This window comes from Littorina saxatilis, linkage group LG8 (assembly GCF_037325665.1).
Source record: "Littorina saxatilis isolate snail1 linkage group LG8, US_GU_Lsax_2.0, whole genome shotgun sequence".
NCBI lineage: Eukaryota > Metazoa > Mollusca > Gastropoda > Littorinimorpha > Littorinidae > Littorina > Littorina saxatilis.
Window position 1 is genome coordinate 56784140 of NC_090252.1, and position 18489 is coordinate 56802628.

At 40.4% G+C, this 18489-nt stretch overlaps 2 long non-coding RNA genes across 2 annotated transcripts in view; both read right to left on the reverse strand.

Annotated features, from left to right (window-relative positions):
* Positions 1 to 7453: 7453 nt before the first annotated feature.
* On the reverse strand, positions 7454 to 11513 carry LOC138973908 (uncharacterized). The gene is made up of 3 exons (XR_011458213.1): positions 11488 to 11513; positions 10866 to 11022; positions 7454 to 9417 (listed from the first exon to the last, which is right to left on the reverse strand). It is a non-coding gene; the product is annotated as an uncharacterized lncRNA (long non-coding RNA).
* Positions 11514 to 15662: 4149 nt separating this feature from the next.
* The window catches only part of LOC138972391 (uncharacterized), a 4908-nt gene continuing 2081 nt past the window's right edge, over positions 15663 to 18489 (reverse strand). The window contains exons 3-4 of the long non-coding RNA XR_011457591.1: positions 17056 to 17349; positions 15663 to 15991 (exon numbers count right to left, since the gene is read on the reverse strand). This is a non-coding gene — a long non-coding RNA (uncharacterized lncRNA). The remainder of the gene's footprint in view (positions 15992 to 17055; positions 17350 to 18489) is intronic.

Genomic DNA, 18489 nt, shown 5'->3' on the forward strand with positions numbered 1-18489 from the left:
TATTTATGGTCAACATATCAACGGAATTGTTGCAGTCTTACACATGTATTTTCTTTGGTTATAGGTATTCAACATTTAGTGTCAAACATCGATTTTTCGATGAGGAGAAAAAAAATATTCATAACTTCAAGGTCGTTTGTTCTCATCTTTCCCCGAGTAGGGGTACACAGTTTCCAAACGTAATGATAACAACATTAACACAAGACAACTACATTCATCAGCATCAGTATCTTTATAGAACTGATAGGCCTGTATCAAATGTGTTGGAGAATATATTCACTAACGTATTTAACAGACTGAGTCGTTTGTTCAATGTTGACATTTAAAATTCAGCAAAAAAACAACACCGGTTATATCCCTTTACAAGTAGCAACAAAATAGCAGCGCCAATAAGACGACAAAAACAAACGCATATACTCACAAAAAAGCAACGAAAGCAGGTACAAATCCAAAATCAAAGAGACTGCCAACGTTCCAAAATTCAGAATCAAAAAAGAAGAAAGGGAAGTTGTTGGAACGTTTGTTATTGACAACGCAATACGTTACATCCACAGATATTTCGACCCAGCTGTCTTTTACGTGCACAGACAGACACACACTATATATAATTAAACAGAAAAAGACTTATCTGGCAAAACGCCTCACTTGTGTCTTCTCCGCAAGCGGCTGAACTTTTTGCCAGGTAAGTCTTTTTCTGTTTAATTAGTGTTTGTCTGTCTGTGCAGTTAAAAGTCCGCTGGGTCGAAATATCTGTGGATGTAACGTACTGTGAAAGCAGGTACAGCCTCAATTTATCCAACATAACAAAATGAATAAACATTTACAAACATAAACACGGTTCAGTGTAACCACAATCAGGTTTCTGCAGAAATGAACACAATTTGTGATTAAATGCTGCAGTTTTGCTGAATGTAAGGAACACGTGTGATAGTACAGTTTGCAGGAATACCCTGTAGCTTTGCAGCCTCCATCACAAACCATGATTGGAATAATCTTAAACATTTAGATAAGTTTATTTACGCAATTTAGTTTGGGCGCTGGTTAAGGAATGGAATTTACTGTATAATGCTAAAGACTAAAGAAATGTCCTCTGACTTTTATTATTTTAAAAAGCGTATCATTCAATGTCTTATTTGACTAAAATAATATATGGTCATAGTATGTTTGTTTATGTTTGGTCGTTATCTTTGCCTGTGCGTGTATTGTATGTTTGGTCGTTTTCTTTGCCTGTGCATGTATAGTTTGTTGGTTATGTTTGGTCGGTTTCTTTGCCTGTGCGTGTATAGTATGCTTGGTCGATGTATGTATTGTAAAGCGCTAAGAGTAGACATTTTTCTAGAATAGCGCTATAAAAGTTTGCATTATTATTATTATATATTGTTTGTGTTAGGGAGGTGGGGGGGGGGGGGGGAGGGTATATTTATACGCAGGACTCAATGTGAGTAAAAGGATGATATTGTTATCAATTAAAATAAAGTTCCAACCGATTACACTGAAACATCCTGTGGTTGCATCCTGAAGTCAAAGTGAGCATTTCATCAAAAGAAATCATATATCACACAACATAACTTGTGTGAAAAAGAACAACTTTGCATGATACTGCAGATATACTGATTACAAAAGCGCGAGATGTTCACTAAAAGTTATAACAAGCACATCTTGCAATACAAAAGATTCAAAGTGCAATGACAGATTCGAAGGAAAACAAAAACAGCTAAGATTAAGATTGTAAGAAATACACTTTTCGTATAATGTTGCAGCGAAACACAACAGAAACTCTTCAGTCAATATTGGCTGAGTATTCACAAATTAATTTGTGTTTTAAATCTTGAAAGTAGTGCCAAGAAAGCCTGAACAATATGTAACAGCACTGAAAAAGACAGTTAAGAAAGCTTGAAAAAAGTCGCAACAAATCATGGTGAGATTTGGAAGCATTAATTTAAATTAAGATTATGGAGGGGGAATCGAGACGAGGGTCGTGGGGTATGTGTGTGTGTGTGTGTGTGTGTGTGTGTGTATGTGCGTGTGTGTGTGTAGAGCGATTCAGAGTAAACTACTGGACCGATCTTTATGAAATTTTACATGAGAGTTCCTGTGTATGATATCCCCAGATGATTTTTGGCTCACGAAGTGTAGCCTATGCGATCGTAACTTTGTCTGTCTGTGCGTGCGTGCGTATGTGCGTGTGTGCGTGCGTGCGTGTGTATGTCTGTGGTAGAAACTTTAACATTTCGTCATTTGAAGACGTCACATTATGGCGTAAGAGGGTTAGACGTCACGCGAAGGAATGTCTCGGTCATTGTTAGTTTGAGCGGGCCGAGACTATTTGGCAGTCGTGTCTGTAAGTATGCTACATAGTGAATTTGGGGACGAATTTCAGTTTGCTATGACAGTTCGAGACAGTTGTTGTATTGGAACTAGTGCTTCATGAGTCCCTCGTTTCGAATTTTAATAGATGCAAGATATTTTCAAGCCTTTAATGCGTACAATTTTGACTTCAAATTTCCCAAAATAAATAATGACACAAGTCGGCGGACTGTAATTACGTCACAGGCACATCTCTTCTTTGCACAATGGCGCGCTTTGTTTTGAACCCGTCGACCGGTTCGACGGCACTACAATTTGTCCTTTAATTTGGCTGGGACACCCACTTTACCACCCAGGCACCATGCAGTGAATGCAGACTAACACCAGCGCAGGTTATTTTGGGGGGAAATGAAGCGGTGAAGCCCAAACGGTAAGTAGATCTACACTCATTGCTCAATCATCGTTTCGATAGCTTTACCTTGACCGTGTGTCGTCTGCTAGCGCATTACGTACTGATGTTTGCAAACATATACACGAAGAACACATACAGCAGTAATATATATGAATGTCACATGTTCATTAGAACAAAATGAACCCAATACAGTACTCTTAATTTACATTTGTAGCCTGTGTATGAGTAACAGTGTCGATTGTCTTGCCCTGTGGTACAAAATGTATGGCGGGCCAAATGAGTCAAAATGTCTAAGATACATGCATCATGTTGAACACGAACAAAAAACTTTTCGGGGGTAAGAAAGCAATCTACATCTAAATGACCAGTTGTAAGTGTTTGTTTTTCATAATTTTTAAGCTATTCCTTGGGTTGTTGTTGAAGTTTTTTGTTCTGATCTAAGACAATGTACAGCGCGGAGAGCATAGATTACTGTGGTTCGCGCTATATAAGCTGTCATTATAATTGTTATTATCATTATTATTATTAGTAGTAGTAGTAGTAGTAGTATTAATATCATTATAAGTATTATCATTATTATTGATGTTGTAAGGAACACTGTACAAAGAGTTTTTTTATATGTTCCAACATAGCAAAAAGATATTTACCCCAAATCGAGAAAAGTACACACAAAGTAAATGTTTTTTTTCAAAGATTCTTAAGGCGAAAGTGTTTTGTTACAAGTGTATAATATTAATAATTCTTTCTCACTTTACAGAAACCACAAAAAGAGCTTTTGCAGCTTGAACTGAACGTACTGCAGCTTGTCTACGCTATTCGGACTGCAAACTTTGATGAGTTTGTCCAAGCACTGGCGGTTCTGATTCCATGGTTTTTCGCACTGGACCACATACACTATGCGCGGTGGCTTTCTGTGCATCTGCGTGACATGTGTCAGCTGTTGACAAGGATTCTATCCGTGTATCAAGCCTTCTATCTGGGTGCATTTGTCGTCAACAAAACTCGGCGGCCATTCTCTTCCATTGCACTTGACCACGCACATGAGCAGTGCAATGCCTTGGCTAAAGGGGATAGAGGTGCGATCGGACTAACAACGAATCCAGTGGCACTGCGAAGGTGGATGGTGGCTGGACCAGAGATTGCACGAATTGTGCAGAGCTTTGAGCAGCAACTACCTTCACATGCGTCTCCTAAGCTGGAACATCATGAGCAATCTGTTGCATTTCAAAAGACTTTCAAGATGAATGTTGAAAAGCGTATTGCAGCTTTTAAAGAAGTCGGCAATCCTTTTGAAGACGACAGTGAGGTTCTGTATGCTATGGACACGAAAGTTGTGGTCGAAAACTGTGATGTGAAAGCAGTCCAGAGTGTGATCGAAGTCGGACAGCAGCAATACAACGACTTTGTAAAAGAAAGACTCATGAAAAGACCAACACCAGTAACATCTCCATTGCACCGAAACCACCTGAAAGTCTTTGCAAGAAGACACCACAGAAGACTGCAGTTACCATGCTGCGCAATGACTGCTCACTGTTTTCAAGACTGTTCATAGCCTGCCAAACAAGAAAAGGCAATCTGCCCGAGTTTTTCCGCCATGAAAATCAACCAGTACCCCCGGCACTCAGCAAGAATGGAGAAATGAGGACAGGCCAAAAGTCGGACCTTCTCCACTGCCTTGAATGTGTGGTTGGCTGTGATTCTTCTTTGGTTTACGAGCCTAGGGGAGAGAAGTTTGATGATGAGCTGCCCACTACTGATGATACAGGCTTCATGGAAGTGCCTGACCTTCGAACTGAGGATATCCTTCATGGACTGGAAAAAGCTTCTTGTCTTGAAAATCCAGAGCTGAAGGAAGACCTGCTGTTAGCGTGCTCACTAAGCTCCACACACGTTACAAAAACGTCTGCTCGACCAAAGAATGCATTTGCAGAAGTTGATGCCAGGATACTTGATGGTGCTTTCATTGTTCAGCTTCTGTCTCCAAAGACATCACGCACGTTTCAGGAGTAGGCAGATTTCGTCTTTATACCATACGTGCTTTCTCAGCTGGAAAACGTGTCAAGAGTGGATGTTGTCTGGGATATCTACCTTCCTGACAGCTTGAAATCCTCTACACGGCGGAAACGTTGCCATGGCCGGGCAGCGACGGAAAGTGACTCCAACTTCACCAATTCCATCGAACTGGATGAGCTTCCTTCGAAACGATGGCAAAAAAGAAGATTTGTTCCAGTCTCTCGCAAGAGAACTGATCCGCCAGAAGGTCACGGACAAAGTTGTCATTGCAATGCTACATGTGGAGAAAAAGTCCTCTGCTCTCCCCCTGATGTTATCCTGTCCACCATTGATAGTTGCAATCAAGAAGAAGCGGACACACGCATGTTTCTTCATGCTGCACACTGTATTGCACAAGGACACAGAAGAATCGCAATACGAACTGCAGACACTGATGTTGTTGCCCTTGCCATTTATTTTGCTGAAAAGTGGCATGGCAATGAGCTGTGGGTATCATTTGGTTCGGGAAAGCATTTTCACCACATTGCTGCACACAAGATTGCTGGTAGTCTTCCGCCTGGAAATGTCAGTGACCTGCCAGTTTTTCATGCATTAACAGGATTTGTTATTTTTTATTATTATTCTCTTTATTTATATAGCGCCTTATCCGAAGTTCAAAGCGCTTTATGTGAACGGATGTGACACCGTGTACTTTTTCTCGTCAAAAGACAAGACAACAGCATGGACATCTTGGGCAGCTTTTTCCAGAAGCAATTTCAGCTTTCCTTGAACTTGCTGCAATGAGAAAACCTTTCAGCGATTGCATCAGCAAGATTGAACAGTTTGTTGTCTTGATGTATGAGAACAGCACATCGTCAACAGTCCATGAAGCAAGGCAACGCTTGTTCTCTCAGAAGTGCTGTTCCATTGAGAACATTCCTCCCACTTCCGATGCTCTGCATCAGCATGTTCTCCGCGCTGCCTACCGAGCAGAGTTTGTATAGGGGCAATCTCTGCAGAATGCTCCCTCTTTACCTTCTCCAAAGGACTGGGGTTGGACCAAAGAAGAAAAAGAGGGGTGGAAACCCTTGTGGACCACTTTTCTCCAGGCTGAAGATTCCTGTTACGATCGAACTGATTCGCTGTGGGTGGAAAAAAGGCTGCAAGGCAAGGTGCAAATGTGGAGCTGCAGGTCTTCAGTGCACCGCCCTTTGCAACTGTGGCTGGGACTGTGGGGAAGAGTAACAAATCCTAACGTCACCTGCAAGTTCTGTGAGTTGACAAACATTCCTTTGGTACACTGACGATTCAAATAGTGTTATGTTCAAGTGTTTGTTGGAAAACTGTGTTTTGTTTATTCTTTTTGACACTAACAAAATACATTAATTCATGATTTTGTTTATGTTGGATGTTGATCGGGATTTTAAAAAAAACTGGTTTTGCATACATGTACTCATAAAAAGAGACTGTTTCTTTCTTGTGTGCTTATGGAAATAGATTTTCACACACACACACACACACACACACACACACACACACACACACACACACACACACACACACACACACACACACACACACACACACACACACACACACACACACACACACACACACACAGAAAAATGTGATGTGGATTTTGAAATGTACTTGTAAAGTTTTGCTTAGCTTTAACCATCTTATCTGATGTTAAACAACCTTCTGAAATCGGTTTTACATTTGTACTTGTGAAGGACGAAATGAGTGGAAAGCATGTAGATTAATATATTTCATTAGAGTGATACAAGTGTTTTGTGTCTGTGCATACATGTAGATATTTTGTTGTAAGATAGTTCTTTGGAGGCAAACGTCTTTCGCTCCCGGTAGTGATGACCTATATTTCAGCAAAAAATAGGTCATATGAGATAGATGAACTTGTCAAAGATAATCAAAAGGTCACAGACTATTGACGGAATTTATTTGGTTAACTGTTATAGATATTACCTCGTGACAACAAAAAAAGCATTTATTGATCCCTGTGACTGTGACAGAATGGTTGGAGACTGTCGAGGGCACACCGTGTGACCTACTTTTGAAAGGTCGGTCCCTGTGTCTGTCAATGAATACGCTTACCTCTAATGAAATATATCAATCTACATGCTTTCCACTCTTTTGTTTGAAAATGCACGCTTTAAATTAATTTTCAAACGCCACACAACGCTACAATGGGGTTCCGGGCAGCTATGACCTATTTTTAATCTAATGTAGGTCATCACACATATGAATCGATCAAGTGTTTTGAAAAACTTGTAGATTAATGCAGGACATTATGTGATCAACTGTTTTAAATTATATCCCTGTAACAAAAATGCATTTATTGATCCCTGTAAACGTTTTCACCGAGTGTCTGGAGACTGTCGAGGGCATACCGTGTGACCTACTTTTGAAGCGTCGGTACCCAGTGTCTGTCAACACAAACGCTTGCCTCTATTAAAAATATTCATCTACATGCTTTTCCACACACGTGTGTAAAAAAGGCATGCTTCGAACTCGATTTGCATTCTAATGGGGGTGTCTGTTGCCCAACATGCTCACTAACATGGAGACAGACAGATCTAGATCTAGTGTCTCTCTTTCTTGCACAGTGTCACCAAATGAATGCTTACTGTGTGTGTGTGTGTGTGTATGTGTGACGGAGTGGTTGAGTTTGTGTTACTGTTTGTCGATTTCTTCCGTGAGCCTTGAAGGCTTCGCCTCTTGTTTTCATTTTTTCGATAAATGTCTTTTATGACGTCATATCCTGCTTTTTGTAAAAGTTGAGGCGGCACTGTCACACCTTCAAATTTCAATCAAATTGATTGAAATTTTGGCCAAGCAATCTTCGACAAAGGTCGGACTTCGGTATTGGATTTCAGCATGTAGGCTTAAAAATGAATTAATGACTTTGGTCATTAAAAATCTGAAAATTGTAATTACATTTTTTTTTTATAAAACGATCCAAAATTACTTTTATTTTATTCTTCATCATGTTCCGATTTCAAAAATATGTAAATATGCTATATTCGGATTAAAAACAAGCTCTGAACATTAAAAAATATAAAAATTATGATTAAAATTAAATTTCAGAAATCGTTTTAAAAACAATTTCATCTTATTCCTTGTTGGTTTCTGATTCCGAAAACATATAGATATAATATGTTTGGATTAAAAACACGCTCAGAAGGTTAAAACGAAGAGAGGTACAGTAAAGCGTGCTATGCAGCACAGCGCAACCGCTACCGCGCTAAACAGGCTCGTCACTTTCACTGCCTTTTGCACTAGCAGCGGACTACGGTCATTGTGAAAAAATGCAGTGCGTTCAGTTTCATTCTGTGAGTTCCACAGCTTGACTAAATGTAGTAATTTTGCCTTACGCGACTTGTTTTTCTTAAAATAAACTTCCATGCAAAAGAAGTGGTAGCTGCCATCTGTTCTCGGCCGTCATCGTCACTGGTTGTAGTACTCGTGTACTTGTCATTTCCTGTGAACACAATTAGTGTTTGTCTGTCTATGCACTTAAAAGACCGCTGGGTCGAAATATCTGTGGATGTAACGTATTGTGAAAGCAGATACAGCCTCAATTTATCATACATAACAAAATGAATAAACATTTAAAAACATAAACACGGTTCAGTGTAACCACAATCAGGCTTCTGCAGAAATGAACACAATTTGTGATTTAATGCTGCAGTGTTGATGAATGTGATGAACACGTGTGATAGTACAGTTTGCAGGAATACCCTGTAGCTTTGCAGCCTCCATCAAAAACCATGATTGGAATAACCTAAAACAGTTAGATAAGTTTATTTACGCAATTTAGTTTGGGCGCTGGTTAAGGAATGGAATTTACTGTATAATGCTACAGTTATATGGATTATGTAAGCTTGAAGAAATGCTAAAGGCTAAAGAAATGTCCTCTGACTTTTATTATCTTAAAAAAGCGTATCATTCAATGTGTCTTATTTGACTAATTATATTTTTAGTACTAAGGGGGTTGGGGTGGGGGTGTGTGGGTGGGGGGTGTGTATATTTATACGCAGGACTCAATGTGAATAAAAGGAGGATATTGTTATCAATCAAAAAAAGGTTCCAACCAATTACACTGAAACATCCTGTGGTTGCATCCTGAAGTCAAAGTGAGCATTTCATCAAAATAAATCATATATCACACAAAATAACTTGTGTGAAAAAGAACAACTTTGCATGATACTGCAGATATACTGATTACAAAAGCGCGAGATGTTAACTAAAAGTTATAACAAGCACATCTTGCAATACCACAGATTCAAAATGCAATGTAAGATTCGAAGGAAAACAAAAACAGCTAAGATTAAGATTGTGAGAAATAGACTTTTCGTATAATGTTGCAGCGAAACACAACAGAAACTCTTCAGTCACTATTAGCTTAGTATTCACAAATTATTTTGTGTTTTAAATGTTGAAAGTAGTGCCAAGAAAGCCTGAACAATATGTAACAGCACTGAAAAAGACAGTTAAGAAAGCTTGAAAAAAGTCGCAACAAATCATGGTGAGATTTGGAAGCATTAATTCAAATTAAGATTATGTTGAAAAACAAATATATCGTTTTGTTTTTCTTGAGATAAACTTCAATGCTAAAGAAGTGGTAGCTGCCATCTGTTCTCGGCCGTCATCGTCACTGGTTGTAGTACTCGTGTACTTGTCATTTCCTGTGAACAAAAGGACTCCTATCAGAAACTGCAACAAACTTGCTCGGAGTATCTATCTGTTTTTCTATATCTCTCTGTCTCTATCTGTCTGTCTGTCACTATATCTCTCTGTCTCTATCTGTCTGTCTGTCACTATATCTCTCTGTCTCTATCTGTCTGTCTGTCACTATATCTCTCTGTCTCTATCTGTCTGTCTGTCACTATATCTCTCTGTCTCTATCTGTCTGTCTGTCACTATATCTCTCTGTCTCTATCTGTCTGTCTGTCACTATATCTCTCTGTCTCTATCTGTCTGTCTGTCACTATATCTCTCTGTCCCTATCTGTCTGTCTGTCACTATATCTCTCTGTCTCTACCTGTCTGTCTGTCACTATATCTCTCAAACTGTCTGGCCGCCGAATAAAGAAAGACTCGACGACAAAAGAAAAAGACAAATCGATGAGCGTAGCATGCAGGGACACTTCATCCTTTCCGCACATCAACTCTTGCTTTAACTATTCCTTTGAAGCCTATCTCGTCAAACTCAAGCCAAACGCGTACCATCAACAACAAAACAAGATCTTAAAGCCACTTTTTCTTATTCAAGTTATTGCGGTCCTTCACCAAGCCCGAAGTCGACTTCGCGAAGTCTTTTTTTAATTTTATTTTTTTACCGAAAACGCAGTACTAAAGCTTCGTGCGGCAAGCTTCGCGAAGCGTACTTCGCTTAGTCGATTTCGCTCAGTTAATGTAAGGTTTACGTGTTACCCCACTACCCCCCGCGGGTTAGGGGGAAGAATTTACCCGATGCTCCCCAGCATGTCGTAAGAGGCGACTAACGGATTCTGTTTCTCCTTTTACCCTTGTTAAGTGTTTCTTGTATAGAATATAGTCAATGTTTGTAAAGATTTTAGTCAAGCAGTATGTAAGAAATGTTAAGTCCTTTGTACTGGAAACTCGCATTCTCCCAGTAAGGTCATATATTGTACTACGTTGCAAGCCCCTGGAGCAATTTTTTGATTAGTGCTTTTGTGAACAAGAAACAATTAACAAGTGGCTCTATCCCATCTCCCCCCTTTCCCCGTCGCGATATAACCTTGAACGGTTGAAAACGACGTTAAACACCAAAATAAAGAAAGAAAGAAAGTGTTACCCCACTGAGAAACACACGTATATCAGTCTTAGAGCTAAAGCCATATCGGTCGAAGGGGCGTAAACACAACAACCACCCAACAACATGTAACATCATGTGTCAGTCACCATAGACCTGTCCAAGCTTTTAAACAGTATCAGAGCAGCCTTCATCGCACATATATCAACACTCTGTGCTGTTACTGTTGTTGAATCATTTTTTTGTAAGTGACAACACAACAGTCTGCAATCATTTTGGAAGGTTGGCGTGCTAGCTCACACAACAAGGAATGTACGTGTGTTTAAACTATGTTTCTCTGTAGGATAAGTGTACGTACCTGTGGTGCTCGGCTTTTATTGAGGATGAGTTTTTGGTGGGGCCTACTTCGGCTTCTTCACCATCTTTGGTTTCTGTCCCCGTGCGAGTCTTTCCCCTTCCGCTTTCGCTGATGTATTGTGGGTAGGGGAGTCCATCTTCTTGGCACTTTGGTCAACCTGCACAATACAACACTAATATGAATGTACAACCTTTGTGCAAAACAGTTTGTATACATTTGAAGTTATGTTATTGCTATGTTTATTAAAGTTATTGCTTATTCACACTTAGTTACACTGATATTTTTTCTTTGTCATTATCACAGGTATCAATTCATATCACTCGTTCAAAAACAAAAAGAAAGAAACGAAAAAACAGACGACAATTCTTAGTCATGTTACTTATTGCTTAACTGTTATTTGAAGTCGTATCTGGATTTTGTATTGTAATGTAATGTCCAACTTTTCCCAGGGAGGTATTTGCTGGGGGTATTTAGTGCACTGCCTAATGAATGTTTGGCTTTGAGGTCATTGTGTCAAACATATGTTATTAGATGTGCAAAACATATCACAACTCAAAAATAAAAACTTACAGAAATGCAAATGTTGACCCGCCAATTTGCCTGGTAAAATTAAACCTTTTACCTGTGCATAAATGTAGTTGGTAGTAGTGTCGTCTTCTGTTCCGTATATAGGGTTCTCGTGTTCTTCAAAGTCTGTGGGTGAAACAGTATAAATTTGCTTAGGCGTGTTGATTCAGTTGCGCCAGCGCGCGCGCGCGCGCGTGTGTGTGTGTGTGTGTGTGTGTATGTGTATGTGTATGTGTGTGTGTGTGTGTGTGTGTGTGTGTGTATATGTGTGTGTGTGTGTGTGTGTGTGTGTGTGTGTGTTAAAGAGAGAGAGAGAGAATAATGTGTACGAGTCTTGAATGACTTGCATTTGAGCAGAAATTTTCACTTAGATGATTATGTTTTGTTTTTAGATTTCCCCCCATTGAAAATCTACACATGGGGCAAACGAAAATAAACATTTTGATCCAGACACGTTTTAATTGAATCTGTAATAGTCACTGGCTCATTCACTGCTTGTATGACTTACACAAAATATCTATATTACTTTTAACGATCGGGCGTAGTTGTTTCCCATGTCATCAGGCACAAAGCTACATCCCTCAACATTAAAAACAGTAGGGGGTATTCCTGGGGTACGATTCGCAAACATGACATTTTTTGACACTAACCGTCTTCCTCGGTTGTAGGGACATGAGATCTCTTTTCCTGTGGCCTTCGCTTGCGTGTTGTAACGCAGACGATGACGACGATCAGAACGATGACAGCAACACCACCGCCTGCCCCACCAGCAATGGCGGCTATGGGCAAAGAAGTGTTCTTGGGGTCTGCAAAATGTTATTTACAATAGAAGCTGTACGCGGGAAAAAACACTCGCAAGCAATTTGTTAAACGTCAAACAAGCTGGAAGCTTAAAGAAATAACTAGTTTGTTCGTAGCTGTTGTTTTGTTTATTTTGTTTAATTTTTGGGTTTTGTTATTCCAGCTGTTCATTTATGATTACGAGCTACTTAAACATTTGAATCACCAATCGCACGTAGTTAAAGTTCAAATAGCAAGTTATTAAGTGATGTTTTATTTCGGACTCTTCTTGTAAAAAACAAACAAAAACAAACAAAGAAACTAGGAACCAACTGTTCTTATCTTTTTCCCTTTTCCTCTCTCTTTTTTTCCTGTCCTTTTCTCTTCTCTCTTTTTTTCTTTCTCTACTCTTTTTCTTTTCTTAACTTTTAGTCCAAAACTACACTGACCTCCATTGTTGGGTGCTTGATGCTGTGCACGGGTCGTGATCGCGATCGTAGTTGTGGCAACCTCTGTAATTGTAACATTTTGTGGAAAGGGCAGCTTAATTATTTGCACTTGGATTAGCACACACATGACATCTAATTTGAAACATGTACACATACATTTAATTCAAATATTGTGTAGTATTGAAATCACCAACCGGTCATCCTACTTATTGACATTTTTTTCAGAGATGCCAATTGTTGTATATTTTTTTGAAATGTCGTGCCTATTGCAGGCCACGTTTTCTTTTATTGCAAATTTTCTTGTTCTCTAATAGATGCATTTTGAAACAACATTTAGCTGCTTTATAGGAAATGTTATTTCTGAAGCACAGCACTCTTCTTAATGTACTTTTTGATTTCAATACTGCTCTAGAAGCGGAAATCAGTAGTTCACTGAAGTTGAAAGTCACTGATAATGCTCGGCGCGTATTTGCACAATGAATTTAAATCATCAATTTCTTTCAATTTGTTTATTTGTTTACACAGAGAGAGAGAGAGAGAGAGAGAGAGAGAGAGAGAGAGAGAGAGAGAGAAAGAAAGAGAGAGAGAGAAAGAGAGAGATAGAGATGAGAGAGAGAGAGAGATAGAAAGAGAAAGAGAGATAGAAAGAGAGAGACGTAAGACGTAAGACATTTTATTGATTAAACACACAAGGTTCATTTCAACGGGGTGTGGGGAGGGGGGGGGGGGGGGGTCTGTAATACATGCCGTATGTTTGTATTTATGGACAATCACCCGGTTTTATCTCTTTCTCTCTAACATATACTCACACGAACGCACGCACGCTCTCACTCTCTCTCCCTCTCTTTCTCTTAAACCTAAAGACATATCCAACGCATGAATTAACAATATGGATAGGTGCAACGACAAACAAGTTTACAGTGCTAACATACATTATCGGCTATCAATCATGCTCTATCGTTCCACGGCACAAACTCTCTCTCTCTCTCTCTCTCTCTCTCTCTCTCTCTCTCTTTCTTTCTCTCTCTCTCTCTCTCTCTCTCTCTCTCTCTCTCTCTCTCTCTCTCTCTCTCTCCCTCTCTCTCTTTCTAACATAGAAACATTTCCAGCGCAAAAATCAACAATTTGAATAGGTACAACAACAACACAAGTGTACTACACCAGCATACATTATTTGCAATCAAATCTACTCTAACATTCCACGGCACAAACTATGTATAACACAATCGCCGTCTCGTTCACCTGATCCACATTGGGTAACTAGTCAAAAAAACCTTTTTCTTTTTTGAAAAACACGAAGAATCTGGCCACAAGCACCACTGAATCCCCTTTATCTACAGACATAACACGTATAATACAACTGTTCGCATCTTCACTCTGGGTTTTTTCTCTTAATATTTTGACATCAAGTCTATAATCACAATATCCTTTGCATACAAACAATACATGTTTCTCGTCTTGTGGACTGGGTGGCCGAGTGGTAACGCACTTGCGCTCGGAAGCGAGAGGTTGCGAGTTCGACCCTGGGTCAGGGCGTTAGCAATTTTCTCCCCCCTTTCCTAACCTAGGTGGTGGGTTCAAGTGCTAGTCTTTCGGATGAGACGAAAAACCGAGGTCCCTTCGTGTACACTACATTGGGGTGTGCACGTTAAAGATCCCACGATTGACAAAAGGGTCTTTCCTGGCAAAATTGTACGGGCATAGATAAAAAATGTCCACCAAAATACCCGTGTGACTTGGAATAATAGGCCGTGAAAAGTAGGATATGCGCCGAAATGGCTGCGATCTGCTGGCCGATGTAAATGCGTGATGTATTGAGTACAAAAAAAATTCCATCTCACACGGCATAAATAAATTCCTGCGCCTTAAATATGTGCGCGATATAAATTGCATAACAATTAAAAAAATAAATCCCTGCGCTTAGAACTGTACCCACGGAATACGCGCGATATAAGCCTCATATTGATTGATTGATAATTGGTCTTCCACGTCCTCTCTGCATACAGGGCAAATCAAAAGGCCCGGTACAACGTCAGTTCGATAGCGGCATTTGTGAGTGTTTATGGGTGAAATACCAAATCGAAATTGTATGTATGCATCTCGAAAACAGCGGAGCTGAATATGGTCTATATACACTTCAGCGCGAATTTCTTGTTTAAAGAGCGAATAAAATTCAAATCGCTCCGAGTTCATGATGCTGTCGTGCCAGTCTTGCTGGAAGCAATCAAACAATCGTTGTCTGAATACTGCTATAAATCGATTCAAATCGCCTACACCTTGTTGCAGCCAGACATCTCCAAAGCCGTACATGCATAACATTTCTTTCAAATAATGAGACCATGTTTTCTTGCCATAACCCTGTAAATGTTTCATCATGTCATATGCTTTCCTTGGGAGTCGGCTTTCGCTTGGCAAATGTAACACTCTCAGCCAATACTTAATACAGCGAACCGACGAAGTGACATAAAGTGGGTAGCGGCCTAAGTCACCATATACCATCTTGTTTGGTGTTTGTCGTCCTACACACAAACACTTCTTGCATGCAAACAAATGGGCTTTCTCAAGAGCTTCAACCCTTTGGAATCCCCACAGCTCAGATCCATACATTAAGATCGGGAGGACCTGAGAAAGAGAGAGAGAGAGAGAGAGAGAGAGAGAGAAAGAGAGAGAGAAAGAGAGAAAGAGAGATAGAGAGAGAGACAGAGACAGAGAAAGAGAGAAAGAGAGAGAGAGAGAGAGAGAGAGAGAGAGAGAGAGAGAGAGAGAGAGAGAGAAAGAGAGAGAGAGAAAGAGAGAGATAGAGAGAGAAAGAGAGAGAGAGAGAGAGAGAGAAAGAAAGAGAGAGAGAAAGAGAGAGAGAGAGACAGAGAGAGAGAGAGAGGAGGGAGGGAGGGAGGGAGGGAGGGAGGGAGGGAGGGAGAGAGAGAGAGAGAGAGAGAGAGAGAGAGAGAGAGAGAGAGAGAGAGAGAGAGAAACAGGGAGGGTATCAGCACATACCGTTGACGTTAAGAGTAACAGAGGAAGTCAAGGTGTAGCTCAAAGATGCCGGTCCGTACGGCCATTCCGCTCCACACAGACACGTGGTCTGGTCATCCCCTGTCTGCAGGTTTAGGATCGTCACAGTGCTGGACACAGAGGAGTCATTATGTAGAGCGGAGTTTACCAGGGTGTCGTTGGGGTTGTCATGGTGATCGGACCCACAGGAGAAAGTGACGGAAGCCACAGGAGGGTTGCCTCCCCTGACGGTACAGATCAAGGTCAGGTTGTCTCCCTTAGTAAGCTCGGTGTTGTTGATGTAGTATGTGATCTCTGGTGGTACACTGGGTGGGTCTGTGATAGAACGAAACAAAAGAGTTCAGATATAGTTTCTTTGTTAAATCTCAAAACTGTTTTCTTATGGGGCTGTCACACGTATAGCAGTAACTTATGGCGACTTATGAGAATGTTCATAGAAACGCTGGAGTACGTTTGACATAAGTTAGGGATAGGTTTGGTATAAGTAGCATACGTTAAAAGCACGCTGGTATAAGCTGGCATACGTTGTTGTACGCTGAGATCGAAACATTGTTTTGAACATGTTCAACATTTGTTGACATATGCCGATGTACTCTTCGTACGTTAGGCATACGCTAGACATACGCTACGCATATGTTAAATACGTTACAGTTAGTTTACTCATACGTCGAGATACGTCGAGATACGCTAGCAGGAAGGTGTACCATACAGCTAACTTATCAATAACCTATTAGTAACTTACTTGTAACCTATGTCTTATCTATATCTAACGTATCATAAGTTACTCATACGTTGGGCATAAGGCGAGGCCGCTAGACATACGCTGGTCATACGCTATGATACGCTATCATAAGTTTTATATAAGTTAGTGATGTGTTTCTAATAAGTTAGACGTACGCTATGAATATGTTATGCATAAGTCAAATGTAGAATTGTGATGCTTCTTTTGGACGTATGCCAACGTATTGACATATGTTTTTGACTTTACATACGCTAGACATCAGTTTCTCTAAAACGCTGTGACAGCCCCATTACGTTTTATTGATGACTATTGTTTTGTTGCTGTGGTTATGGATTCATGTGTATGTTGCGGGCCTTGTAGGAAACTAAAAGTAACATGGTCTTGCCCCAAGAAAGGAGATTGGACTTCAACAACAATAGCAGAGCATTTATATAAAGAAAAGAAAATGTGTACTGTAAGTTGTAAACCATACGCTAAGGACACAAACAAACATGTTGCTTAACAGCTTGCACAACTTTGACACCGTTTGAACGTTATATTTTTACGACATACTGTATGGTGCGGGTGTAGGTAAGCGTGACTAGCTATTCATCGATTGCCAATAAGAGCACACATACATCTGTTGCGAAACACTTACATTTAACATTGAGTTGGACAGAGGCACTGGTACGTAATTCATCAGGAAAAAGAGAACTTTTGCCGGTACAAGTGACTGTCTGCCCGTCGTCCTGTCTGCTTACAGTGAAGATACAGTCCCGATTGGTGCAACGATCTTCACACTGTACACCTGCCCATTCTATTCTTGCAATAAGGATTCCTTCACCAAATGCTTGGCAACTCCACGTTGCTCTTTGCCCATCGTACATGTCTTGAGCTCCGGTAAGACGGGGCCCTTGTGTAACGTTTGATATTTCGACGCGGTTTGGTCCATCTGGAATAAAACAAAGAGCTACCGTCTTGCTAATGGACGAGCGTTTCGCTGTGCTGACACCAAACCAACACAAAAAAAACGCTTCATTTACAGAAATGTGCATATATATGAGAACGACACAACAGTCAAAACATTCTCGCTAGCACACACACACATACACACAGACACACAGGACACACAGCCATTCACACACATTCACACACACACATACACACACAAATACACACAGACACACAGACACACAGACACACACACCACACACACACACACACACGCACACTCACACACACATACACACTGACACATACACACACACGCGCACTCACACACACACACACACACATACGTACACACACACACACACACATACACACATACACACACACACACACATACACACACACAAATACACACAGACACACACACACACACAGACACACACACACAGACACACACACACACACAGTATCTTCTCAACCAGCAGTATTCCATTACCGTTTAGTACCTTGTAAGCGCCCAGTATCGAGCAAGCGCCAACCTCCCAATTTGCGTCAAACACTGTATAGGGTAAAATACCTTGTTAACGCCCCCCCCCCCCTCCCCCACATTTGTTTCAAAAAGGTGCCAAGAAGTTTCTAGTTGATCCTAAACCTCTCAACAAAATACAGAGATATCATTCGAGTGAATAATGACAAGATGCTACATTGGATAGTCATGCCAAAACAACGGAAAGACTCATCTAAGTCGATCTTGGGGGATTTTAAGACATCGAGTTAACGGACAGGTTTTTTTAATACGCTGTATTGACACGTATCTTACTCCTCCCCCCCCCCCCCCCCCCCCCCCGCCCCTCCCCTCCACGTATTCCCGATTTGCTAGATGATTTTCATAAGGACAAATTAACGGACTACTATTGTGAACATTATTTCAGTGTGTGTTGATTGTTGTTCAGAAACACGGGCTGCTGCTTGAAGCGCTGGATATACAAAGCACATCTTTAAGTCATCATTTTAATTTGCGATAATTATGAGCATTTATTCTAAAGCTATGACACGCAGGGATTGTTGTGGTTAGTTTCAATGTTCCATTCTGGCGAGGCATTTTCACCTACACGCCGTTTTTGTTACAGAAAAAGAGAAA